The sequence below is a fragment of the Hypomesus transpacificus genome, chromosome 22, assembly GCF_021917145.1.
Source record: "Hypomesus transpacificus isolate Combined female chromosome 22, fHypTra1, whole genome shotgun sequence".
In the NCBI taxonomy this organism is placed as follows: domain Eukaryota; kingdom Metazoa; phylum Chordata; class Actinopteri; order Osmeriformes; family Osmeridae; genus Hypomesus; species Hypomesus transpacificus.
Genome location: NC_061081.1, coordinates 7719768 through 7731747, shown reverse-complemented (window position 1 = coordinate 7731747; position 11980 = coordinate 7719768).

Genomic DNA, 11980 nt, shown 5'->3' with positions numbered 1-11980 from the left:
TATGGTTCTGCAACTAATACACTGAAAGGACCTCATCTGCTGAATTGAGGAAAGACTGGGCTCTGTACCGTAACGGCATGGCGTTATTGATTTTCTCCTTCAATAATAAGGAGTCTTTCCATTCACAGCTCAGCAAATAGAAACTGCCTCACTGTGTCAGAAGCCGAGGTAACCATGAAGACAGCTCCCACCGGTGACAGATGTCTTAACCATGAGAGGGCTGTTTTAACCAATGAGGAGCGCAGATACTGTACATGTGATCGTTGATGGATGTTATAACCATGAGAAGAGTGTTTTAACCAATGAGGAGAGCAGATACTGTACATGTGACCATTAATGGATGGCTTTCCACTTTTCACCCTTTATTGCAATGGTCAGGGAAAAATATGCATTTCGACTGATAAGCCTACTGGATTGCCATTCAAAAGTTTCACATATCAAGCTACTGTATGACCCCGAAATGTGGCAGAGAAGGAGGTCCTGAGGAGGTACATTTTGTCCCAGTGTGATGATAAACCAGGCATAACTCACAACCGTGTCGTGTGGGCCTCACTGCCAGCTTAGCAGCAGCAGCAGCTGTCTGGGACATGTGACCAGGTTCCCATAAAGGGAATGAGCTGTATCATGATTGATAAGCCCAAACATCACCTTAATTCTGATGAGCGGGGCCAGCCGGCCATGTCAGCGACAGCCATACACAAACTATTCAGTTCCCTTTTTCTCTGCTCTCTCCTCACACTGTTCTTTTCCCTTTTGTGTTTCCCTTTCTCATGCTCTCCCCTTTTTTCTTTCTCCCCAACTCCGCTCTCTCGCTTCCTGTCCTCCTTTGCTTTCTTTTCAAGGCTTTTTACCCAAATCTCTTATGCAACAAAAAACCTGTCGAGATGTATTATGAGGCTTCATCATTACACTAATACACTCTGAACACGTGGGGAACAGCTGGTGTGAACCAGTCCAAATTATTGCCTCAACCCTGCTTCCGTCCTACCCTGCGACCTCTATAACCCAAGGTCAGCTACAATCCCCCAATTCATTTCATGATGTAACTCTTCTATTATGGAGGACTAAATGGGACTAAATGTGCCAAAATTAAATACATAAATAAATAAATACTTAAATAAATAAATACTTAAATAAATAAATACTTAAATAAATAAATAAATAGACATCTCTTAAGTGATGATATTGTTAACATGTGGCCTGTTCACAGTCACGTTTATTGAAGCAAGCGCATGATCAGGTAAAGGGCCAGAGAAGTGTGTGCGTCTTGGTTGTGCCAGGCTGCCAGCACCGTTCTACAGCTCCACACCAGGCATAAACCATTACAGGTTACGTTTTAGGGCCATTTAAACATGTTCAGGAAAAAACTGTGTTTTATATAGCCTGAAACACTGCAGTTCCATGAGGACAGTTCTATCAAATGGTTTATGTTCCGCCTCTTTACATTTAAAATGAAATGTGCATTTTATTTTAAATGAAAAGAGGCGGGACATAAGCAGTTTTATCAAAGACCTGCCTCTTTACATTTAAAATGAAATGCGCATTTCATTTTAAATGTAAAGAGGCGGGACTTAAGCAGTTTTATCAAAGTCCCGCCTCTTTACATTTAAAATGAATTGCACATTTATTTTCCTTTGAAAAGAGGCGGGACATAACCAGTTGCACAGACCTGTCCTTATTGGACTGCAATGTTTTACTCTTTGAGCACTGTGATTGGACACTGTGTGTGATAGCAAACTGTCAGACCTGAGCTGTCAATCAAGGAGCAGATATATTCAATTTTATTGAAACGCAAATGGTCCACTTTGAAAACGATTGAACCAGATATGTTCTTGTTGACATGTGGCCTGTTCTCAGTCACGTTCATTGAAGCAAGCGCATGATCAGGTAGAGGGTCAGAGAAGTGTGTGTGTTTTGGTTGTGCCATGCTGCCAGCACCGTTCAACAGCTCAATACCAGGCATAAACCATTACAGGTTACATTTTAGGGCCATTCAAACATGTTCAGGAAAAAACAGTGTTTCATAAAACCCAAAACATTGCAGTTCCAGCTCTATCAAATGGCTTATGTCCCGCCCCTTTTCATTTAAAATGACACATTTCTTTTCCTTTGAAAAGAGGCGGGACAAAAGCAGTTTATCAAAGTCCTGCCTCTTTTCATATAAAATGAAATGCGCATTTCATTTTAAATGAAAAGAGGCGCGACATAAGCAGTTTTATCAAAGTCCCGCCTCTTTACATTTAAAATGAAATGCGCATTTCATTTTAAATGTAAAGAGGCGGGACTTGTTCAATCCTGAAGAATTATGTTATACAAGAATTATGTTATACAACAATTCTCAAAGACATCTTTTATCAGCACTAAGGCGTGAGGCCCAATTGTTTTTATAGGCCTCACCACTTGTTTATATAATTCAGTGAAGGACAAACATTGTCTCGAAGGAGCCGTTTCAATCATAAACATATATATTCAGAGTCGGTGGATTAGTGACTTTTTAGATTAGGCCACAGTCACATGACTCTATAAGAACTACCAGGCTATCTTATATGGAATACATAGAGTACATAACCCTGAGGTCAAAATGAGGTCAGGGTTTATAAACACAATTAAGTCCCAGCTCAAATTGGACAGGGTTAGAAATCTCCACATTACCAAGACTTCAGCAAACACAACATCTGCGGGATGTGTCCTCAAGTGAGCCCAATGAACAAGAATATTTGACGAGTGAAGTCTTACTCTGAGCTGTTTGCATTTATGGCACTCTCATTTGGACACAGCATATGTTAGACATACTCTGTTGTTCACGTCCTTAAGAAAGTGGACCATGTCTTTCTTGCTTTGGGAATGCTTGAGGATTGCCTTAGAATGATGTACTCAGGGCTCTGTTGTGCAACAGCATTTTACATATTACATTTATGATAAGTCGGTTGGTTGTTTTATTTGATTATGCTTGAGTGTACAGTAGCTTCATTGTGTATGTGTGTATGTTGGTATGTGTGTGTGTGCACACGTGTGTGCTTGTGTATATGTGTTTTTCTGCACTTTACTCTGTGTTTTGTAGTCAAGGTTTCCTTGTGAAAGAGATACAGGGGAAGTCTCAATAAGCCTGGATAGGGGAACAAGGTAAATGCAGAGAAGGTACATTTAATAAATGTTTATTCAAATGATTACTGACCAAGGACACAATACTTCCCGATGGATACAACAATTTGTAATCCAAACCCCTACAGTCATTAAGGTCACTGCAGAATCATGAATGAGGTTAGACTATGCAGGTTTCAAGGGGGAGCCTTTAGGTGAGGGTTTTCTCATTAGGCTATTCTTCCCCAATAGACAGATAGTCAGTGTGTGTATAGTGTGCCTCCGTGTGTGTTTCTGTGTGTGTTCCAGACTTCTACTTGGCATGCACGGGCAGGGCTGATTAGGTTCCCCTGTGCCCTGGCTCCCTGTCTACTTACTGGTATGTGTTTACAGGTACGATCAGGGTACCCGACACGGGTGTGTAACTAGAGAAGCATTGATACCACACAGACAGTGGGATTGGGTAAGGAGAGATCACACAAGAACAAAACAAAGGCTAAGCAAATTCTGCTAAATACTTATTATCAGGCCATTTAGAGATATATCATTTCAGAATGACTGTTACCCAGGTATGTCTCAAATCATTGATTTGAAGTACGAGTTTGTGTTCCTTATCATATCAAGAGTCTTCCTGAAAGGAATTGGGTCATCATGAATGGTACTAGGAAAGAAAGTTATTTTTGTTGAATATGCAGCTTTTATATTACGCACAAGGCACAGCTCTGGTATGATTTATAGTGTAGTTATCCAGGTAGCTGCAGATATATCACAAGCTCGCCTGAAATATTGTCTTCATGCCTGTGACGACAGCAGTAATGTAGAGGGAAACAGCATATAGGTCAAGCTAATAGATGGTCCATATTCTCTCATGTAAAACACAAAATGCTTTTGCAGACTACAATGGAGAATGTCAATGGACAACAATGGATAATGTGCCTGTACTTACTGTAAGTCGCTCTGGATAAGAGCGTCTGCCAAATAACTAAATGTAATGGGGCTCAGCTGATAGTATGCCTGGTATGCTGTGTTTAATACAACAACATTTAGTACACTGGGAGAAATGATGTATTCTATAGCCATCTTACATTTCGTTGGACTGTCAATTCTCATCACACAATGCGATACCATCTTTCCATCTCCGCAATGTAAACTTGCCATATACCTTTATAGACAACTGATTCGGTGATATTGCTGGTAAAACATTTCCCTCTGGCATTTCTGAGGATCAGAATGATGAGGATACATCTGGGAAAACAAGGCTGTATCAATCCCGTTTTTAATTGCAATGTCCAGTACAGTATGCAGCCCAAGAGTCTTTATTCTACTGGCTGATGTCAAAGAAGTCCCTTTCAAAGCCCTGAAAATTTAGTTACATTTATATGACATTACAGATTCAATCCATCACTCCATCTTTTCTTCTTTCCTTTTTCCATTTGTCCCTGTCCATGTCCCTCAGAGAGCTGCATGGTGACATCACTGAGAACAGCCTGCTCTGTCACATCCTAACCCCCTGACAGAGACACAACCCACACGTGTTGGTGTTAGTCCTGAACGGATTCACACCTCAGTGAAGCTACAACCCCAGAGTGAGTCGTTAGCCTGTCACAATACATCCAGATCCTTCAGTTTGTACCACTGGTTTCATTATGCCAGTAGTGAACGCTGAAGTCTTATTTTTAGCAACATTTATTTGATTGACATCTAATACAAAATGATTACTGACTACTGTAACAGTAATTATGAAGTTTGCAATTCATTATCCAGAGATTTCTAGATACAAACGATTACTGTAAAATCATGGGTATGAAGAAACCTGACTTGGAAATGTGAATACATTTTTAAACCAAACACTGTATGAACATTTTATAAAACAATGGACTGTAACATTGCATGAATAACCATGTTTACCCAGCTATAGTGCAGTATTGTACAGTTGATCTCTCTACCCGTCATACACGTACACTGTTCTTTCTGCATTGCAGTGGGATCCCCTCTCCTGTCAGTCTTTGATATCCCCTCATTGCCCCTCCTCCCTTGCTAAGACATCTTCTCTGTGCTAATTTTCACAGTGGGCCGAGCTAAAATAACTCTGCTGCACGTTCATAATTCCAGCTGCTTGTGCCGATGTTCTGTACAAATGTATAAAGAAAACAATCAGAGGCAGAGAGCACGTGAGTGGGAGCCCAGGTTTTATTTCTTGATTTGTTTAACCTTTATTTTAACAGGCAAGTCAATTATGGATCTTATTTACAAAAATCACCTGGCAAGAGATAAGGGGCCTCTTGGAGGGAAAGAGATTGGGAGAAAAAATAAAGAAACTAATGACAAACTCAAATAAATGGAGAAGAGAATCAAAGAAACATGTAGAATACAAATAGTAGATTGTACAACATAAAGCAGTACAACACAATAAAAGAGACAGAATAACTATACAGGGTTCAGTCATCGTTCTTAGGAATTACAGTCACATGCTCAAGGACTGTGTGTTACCCTCCTGCACCATGTTCCTACCCTCCTGCACCATGTTCTTACCCTCCTGCATCATGTTCCTACCCTCCTGCACCATGTTCCTACCCTCCTGCACCATGTTCTTACCCTCCTGCATCATGTTCTTACCCTCCTGCATCATGTTCCTACCCTCCTGCCCCATGTTCCTACCCTCCTGCACCATGTTCCTAACATCCTGCCCCATGTTCCTACCCTCCTGCACCATGTTCCTACCCTCCTGCATCATGTTCCTGGGGACAACTGTTCTCCAATGTGTTTGTAGCAGAGAACATTTACAGGAGATAACAATACAGAGAGGGGAGGGGGGTGTTGAGCCTGAGTGATTACTTCCATCGTCTGGAGGGGTTCCCTTTTGAAGGTCTGGAGCTTGTAGTGTGTGTGTGTGTGTGTGTGTGTGTGTGTGTGTGTGTGTGTGTGTGTGTGTGTGTGTGTGTGTGTGTGTATGTGTGTGTGTATGTGTGTGTGTGTGTTAGCGTGTGTGTGTGTGTGTGTTAGCGTGTGTGTGAAATTTGAATGTTAATATAGCAAGTGAGCTGTTTATAAAAACATGTGCATGTGTGTTCTATGTCATGTGCATGCTCTCCCACATTTGTACAGCTGCCCATGTTCTAGCTCATGTGGCTGTTACTGAGGCCCATCTACTTAGTCCAATCAGCTCACTGGGGAGCTTTGCTTGCCCGCCCCCTTTTTTCCTGCTGTCCCGACCCCAAGCAAACAGTAGTTGTGTTTTGTGCAGATTAATGGGCTGGAGTTGTCCCAGAAAATGTCTGGGAGTATCTTCCTGCCAGGAACTGAATTCTGGGATGCATCACAAGCCGTCTCATATTTCATCATCACTACAAGCCAGACCAACTCAGAGTTTGTATGCAAACAGCAGCACAAAAAGTACAACTTCTCTGTACCTCCCCCCTCTACTAAGTAGAGTTGGTCCACTTGAAGATCTTAACATTAATATCTTAAAATAGACCCTCCCACTCTCAGCGCCACTTCCCTGTTAATGCTGTACGATCTTTGTGTTGGCAGTCTCACAATCATCAAGTCCCCACCAGGCCACAACACAGAGCCAGATGGAGGGAACCAGATGTTCCAGATTACTAAGAAAACAAAAAAATCTGCATTTCATCATTAGCAAAAAAAGAAAGATATGAACGAAAATAATAAATAAATAAATGTTTTTTGGAGCATCAGTTCAATGAGACAAACAGAAATGCCCTTCGTATTTCAGGCTTTCATGTAATTACCACTTCTTTAAAAGATGGGTCTGTTAGCCCAACTGCTGTTACATAACAGCTTGAAATGGAAGCTCTGTTATTTAGCCTTGGCTTCGAACCCCTCTGAGCAGTGGGCCAGATATACGCCTCCAAGGCTGCTGCTGTTAGCTTAAGACCATGTGCCAGCCCAAGGAGTTGAGAATCCCCGTTGATGCACCACTTGTGACGACAGAGATGTGCAGAGTCAGCAGTTAAAGCAATGTCCCAACAGCAGTGGTCCTTGGGGGGCTTGGGGTTTTTAATATATCGTGTCCAAAGGGGTCGGGGAGACCATGTTAAGACCTTCAGCCTCAGAACAGTTTCAGTAGCATTTGTAAGCTTGTGATAAGAGTGCTCATAAGCCAAGCTCATACTGCACTCAGAGGGCATGGCATTACCGTAAAGTGAACCTTAAGCCAGTACCCCCACCAGATCAACAGCTCATACAACACTCTGAACAAACCCAACATGCACTACCACAACAACTGTTTTTGTAGACATTTCAGACATTTGATGATCCACTCACATTTTGTCTAAACACATTTTGACTGCTAATATTCTTTTTTCTTTACAGTTGTGAATACTGCATTTTACTATTTCAAATGGCATGAAGATTTGGAAGGAGTAAAAGAGAAAGGGCTGGAGCTGGATCCAGTGTGCAGTACGCAGAGTGGCACCTCCTCTTGTCAAAAATACCCCCTGATGCCTCTGCGTACTTGATCTCAGATGCCTAACCAAGGGCCACTTATATCATTATCTTTGCCTTCCTTGTCACATCAGTACCCTGCGGACAGCTCCTCAGGAGGGCATGGGTAGCAAGATGCTACCCTGGATAACAAGTCATCTACAGGGCCAACTGCACTCTGTGGAGTCCCCAAAGTGACTGACATATTTGCTTTTAGTTTTTTTTCATGCAGAACATTGGTTGGATGTGGAGCTACCATGGTTTGATGACTTGCAAAATTGTAAAGATATGGTAACTGAAAGACTCTGAACAAATAATATTCTGTGTTTATTTTTCCTTAGTAGAAACCATGCATTTACCAATATTCCTATTTTTTTTTTTCTCTCTCCTCTCTTTTGCACACTTAAAAGCCTTGGCCCAGATGCAAGTAAACAATGTCAGCTGCTGAAATTGTATCAGAGACTGAAGTCGCTCTCAGGTACACCAGTCACATCGTCTGAAAGAATCGAGGGTGGCAAAGCAATTCCAACAAATCATCAGCGGGTGCATTCTGCCGGTCGCTTGTGACATTACTTCAGTGTTCTCTGACCTGCTCTCAAGTGCCTCTGTTCCACCCAGAGCCTGGGTCAGGGCCGTTCACTGTCTAGAGTAACTGAACGCCACTGATTTTCTGGAGGGATCGTGTGGCCCTCCTTGTTTCAGTCACACTTGGCAGACACCTGGGGAAACTATGTAGGTCACACACTCCATGGACTCATTAAATATTCAGCATGGAGAGACTTAGGCAACACAAAAAGAAAAGCATTGGTCTCAATACCTTTCCCCAAAAAATCTAACTTTGTAAATCCAAATATATAATTAAATGATCAAAGGGCTACATACTGATTACTGTACATCCAAAAAGATACTATAATGCATATGAATGATTTTACCATCTTTAAATGAATGAACTGTCTTAGAATGTGGGTTTGTTTTCACAAACAGATAGAAGGCTGTATCCTGGAGCTGTTAAATTGCTTGGAGCTGTGTGCACATGGATGTCCCAGGGCACTTCAATGAGCAATGCTCTACGACATCATCTCAGAAACCTTTTATTCTAGCACTGCTTTGACATACACCAATCAGGTCAAACGACACAGGGAGATCTGTGTTGTCATATGTGACTGGTCAGAACATTGTCTATGGAGTCATGGGGATGTCCTCTGTAACTTGAAAACTGATAGACTGGAATGAATAGAGAGAGTGCAGCACAGCCGGTTTGTACTATTGTGTGATTTGTTTCTGCGAGATGCTTGTCAAATGTTATTTGAAGAAATAACAGTGGAAATTGCTTAGACAGAAATAGGTCATCTTATAGCTGCACATTTACAGTCCTTTCAATTAGCATACTGTACAACAGGATGAATAATCCTCATCGTGTTGCAACAGATCTTCTTGTGACTTGATTATGCTTCTGCTGCATTATGGAAATAGAGCATCGTAATCTGATTTTGTGGAGATTAATTGATTGGGACATATGTAGAGACTTATACTTACAGAACACTATGAAATAATCATAAGAAACATGCAAATATTACGAATTGTATCCACACCAAAATTAGACAATAATGTCATAAGTAAAGGGAGTGACGGTGGTGAAGCCATCCTCTCTCTATATACATATACATACACACACACACACACACGCACACACACACACACACACACACACACACACACACACACGCACACAAACACACACAGTACAAACACATGCTCGAGAGCCTCAAAGTTGTCTCAAGAGAATAGCCTTTGGATGCTATGATCTGTGAAGGCAGACTGCTATGACTGTATTTTCTTATCTCTTGTTTTAAGAGCAGGATACCTAGCCTCAGCAGCTGCCTACAGGTCCCCATAGGGCACAAACCACACAACGGCTGTCTTATTTACTCATGCCTCCTTACATTCAATAGAAATGTTGAGATTGCTGACATGTGGTTCTCACAGTGAGGCCTTGATACATTTTTACATTTCCCTTTACAGTTCAGACAAAGAAACTGTAAGAAAACCTATTCAAAGGACACTGGCCAAGTTTTAAGTTCATCTTACCATATAGTGTCAGCAGTGATAGCAGGCGTTTGCCTCACACATTCGTTAAATCTGACAATCAAACAGAAGTTGCTTTGTATCTTCGTCATAACTTAATTAATGGGTAGAGTGTAAGAATGACATTAGCTGTGCTCTGTTTAGATTTCACCTGAGTTGTAACTTGGTGTGGCACTCGCTGTCTGAGCATGTGCAGTGATACACTGCAGTGCTGTTGTGTGGTATGGTGTGGAGACGGAGTGATGTAGAGAGTGAAACTGATGAAAAAGAAGGGGGACAAAGAGAGAAACTCTGTGAGCAATAGAAGGAAAGAGAGGGGAAAGCAAAGTAAGAAGTAAGAGCAAGAGAGAGAGAGAGAGAGAGGGGAGGGGGGAAGAGAGAAGTGGGTGGGGGGTTTCACATGTAATGTGTGTTTTTTGCTTCTGTCAGCAGGGTGTCCAGACCCATTCTCTGTCTGGCAGCCTCTAAAATAGGTGTCTTCCTGATGATTGAAAGGATGAAAAGAACACAGCCTTGCTCGTTGTGGTCTGGCCACAGCATAGCGTCCCTCTCTGTTAAAACAGGCAGGAAAGGGTTAATGCGAAGCCAGGCAGCCATCATGCACCGACGGAAATGGATGGAGAGTCCATTCACTGGCTCAGATACCCCCATAACTCAGCTGAGAGGAAAGCTAATGGCAGAACTCTCTCTTTCGTCTTGCTCTGTTCTCTATGCTGAGGCATCAAAACAGGTGGAACATAAATGGCACAGCATGCGCATCCCCGAGCCATGACGCACCATGGTATTTTCAAAGGCCGTCATCCATTTTGTCGATGATGACGGTGAGGGTGGTGGTGAAAAGCGTTCTCTGAGATTAAAGAGCCACCATGTGGCCAAAGAGGGGATTTAACCTCCTGAACAGTGACAAGTGAGTCCCACACAAATTTAGTATGGTAGACACTACATGCTACATACTACAAACTGTGGTAGTATGGGTGTAGGCTAGGATACACCTGCATATTAATTGCAAATAACTGCAATTCCAGCATGTTTGGTTAATATGAAGACACTGTCCAGTTTAACCCTCCTCAATTAGATAAAGAGGCATAGCTTTTGGTTGTTTGTCCATTATTTTACAAAAAACTACAGAGTTCTGGGATGCATCCATGGCTGTGTTTATAGCACACTGAAAAGAATGGATTGGAAGGCAGCGAGTTTTACTCAGGAATCCTCATGGCTAGTCTACAAAGACAAGTAACCGTATGGATTCTCTTTTCAAAAGGTTATACTAGGACTGGATCTCTTTGGAAGTTATGAACATCCTTCAAATAAAAATACATGAAATAAAAAAGTTAATCGTATACGCTTGATTAATTGAGTGGTGACCATCAGTGTAAATGAAACCTGTGTTCTACTGTTACACTCAAATATCCCTTTTCGGGGTATTCAGTGGATCAGCTGTCCAGCTCACCGTAATGCCACACCACTTTCCTGAGAAACAGAAGACTGGCAGGTCTCTGCAGATGCCAATGGGAGGGGGAGCAGGGCATTACCTCACATTGGGGTCACGGTCATGGAGAGGTTAAGGTCAAATTTGGTACTGATCATTGTCCCACTGTTCAGCTTTGAATGGTGTGAAGCTTGCACCATATCACCTCTTGATTGTATTTGTACTGTAGTTTGTGACAGAAAACAGGTGCAGGAGTGATTTTTAGTGAATTAGATAAATAGATAAATTAGATATGCTTTTGTTGTTGTTGTTTTTACAGAATATTGATATGTTTATGTGATAGAATACATAATCATGCTCTTACAATGTGTGGTATTCATGTTGGAAATGTGTGTAATTCAAATTGTCTGAGTAAAAAACTGATAAACATAACTGTTTTGCAATTTACAGAAGAACAGCCACATTGAATTACTAGGCGACCTAAGTTCCCATTTTAATTTTGGTAATGCAAGTATGTACCTTTGCTGTAAAACACACATGAAAGGTCCTCAGGCAATTCATTCTTAAAAGTCTTCGGTTAGTGCATACCACCTCCTCGCTAAAACAAACGTGCTATTTAGATAGCATCGTTGAATTCAATTGTTTTTACCAAGTTCTACAGGGAGAAGTTTGGACACCAAATATCCATCGGTTTAATGAAAGTTGCCATTACTATCTCAACCACGTGGGGGTAGCAAAGATTACATCACCTCAATCAAAAGTCAAGGAAGAGAGTATGATTGAGAAAAACAGAAAACGCCCGGTGTCTTTAAATGTGTCCATGAAGTATTAACTTTTTAATGACGGTGTGACGTCATTTATTTCCCAAAGACAAGTCTGTCTACAAATGCACCCTATGCAAACGGCCCTTGTTCAGATCACTGCATGTCAGCAGCTCATGGA